The sequence below is a fragment of the Tupaia chinensis genome, unplaced genomic scaffold, assembly GCF_000334495.1.
Source record: "Tupaia chinensis unplaced genomic scaffold, TupChi_1.0 Scaffold146813_1, whole genome shotgun sequence".
NCBI lineage: Eukaryota > Metazoa > Chordata > Mammalia > Scandentia > Tupaiidae > Tupaia > Tupaia belangeri.
In genome coordinates this window covers 984-2,082 of record NW_006206667.1, presented here as the reverse complement: position 1 = coordinate 2,082, position 1,099 = coordinate 984, and the positions used below count along the sequence as shown (strand labels likewise).

Below are 1,099 nucleotides of genomic sequence, written 5' to 3'. Positions count from 1 at the left end.
GCAGGAATGTCCTCCTTCACCAGAACCAACGTGGAATAAGAAAGACAAGAAAGGCTGTCACTGTGTCATTTCCTAAGAATTCCTTGAGTTTTAGCTACCAACTGCCAGGAAAAGCCCTCATCTCCTGTCTCCTTACAGTTTCCATCGTGTTGGTATCTTTCTACCCTTAGACAAACAATCACCATGTTAGTCTTAGACCAAGAGGCTAGCTAATCCTTTCTGTGAAGCTAATACAATGGTCATTTCCAGACAACTTTTAAGGAAACATTAAGGCTGCTTCAAAGATTATCTGATTCCTTTAAAATATATGTGTAGATACACAGGCACATTCTTTTCTTAAGGGCTTACATTTTAATAGAGATGAATCAGTTTTGGAACCTGAGCTCTTTGCCAAGCTTAAGTTACAGGTTGTGAAATAATTTTTAACTTCTGGAATCATGTTGGCTACTGTTACTCTACATAGAAACATATAGGGAGTTTTTTTTTTAATGTGAATTTTTGCTTACCTTTAAAAATGTCCATGTCAACTCTAGTTAACCTGAAATACACTAAATTGGAAATACGAAAGTGAGCCATCTCAGACCTTTGCTGATGCTACAGCTTTTGCTTTCCAACGGCCAAAATATCAAAATGCCTCTTGTGTTAATGCATCTACTCTTGAAGATGATCATATTCTATATCACCAAATATCTGGACTCATTTTGGACTTAGGCATTTCAGTGTACTTGGTGCTTTAATTTAACTTTTTTTTTTTGAGAGATTTTCGCTATAGGGCACGTGCGCTCGCCAGACAGACAGAGAGAGACATAGAGACAGAAAGCGAGAAATCACCCCCCCCCCCCAGGGGGGATGGTCACGCCGCAATCCCTTCTCCTCCATTCTCCTCTTGGGATCTTGGGCATGCATGCACACGTGCCTGGTCTAAGTTTTAAGCCACCGGGTCCGGGACGCGAACCACGGTCGACTACGTGGGAGTCCAGCGACATAGCCATTACGCTAACTGCTGGTTCCCTTAATTTAACTTTTTTCACACCCATGTCAAAAGTAAAGATGAATTTGTGTCTGTCTTCCTTTTCAAATATTTCTGGACAAGGGATTC

General features: G+C 40.9%; 1 pseudogene; it reads left to right on the top strand.

The window, feature by feature from the left end:
• The window catches only part of LOC102485046 (ras-related protein R-Ras2 pseudogene), a 6,885-nt pseudogene extending 6,809 nt beyond the window's left edge, over window positions 1-76 (top strand).
• Window positions 77-1,099: the final 1,023 nt, after the last annotated feature.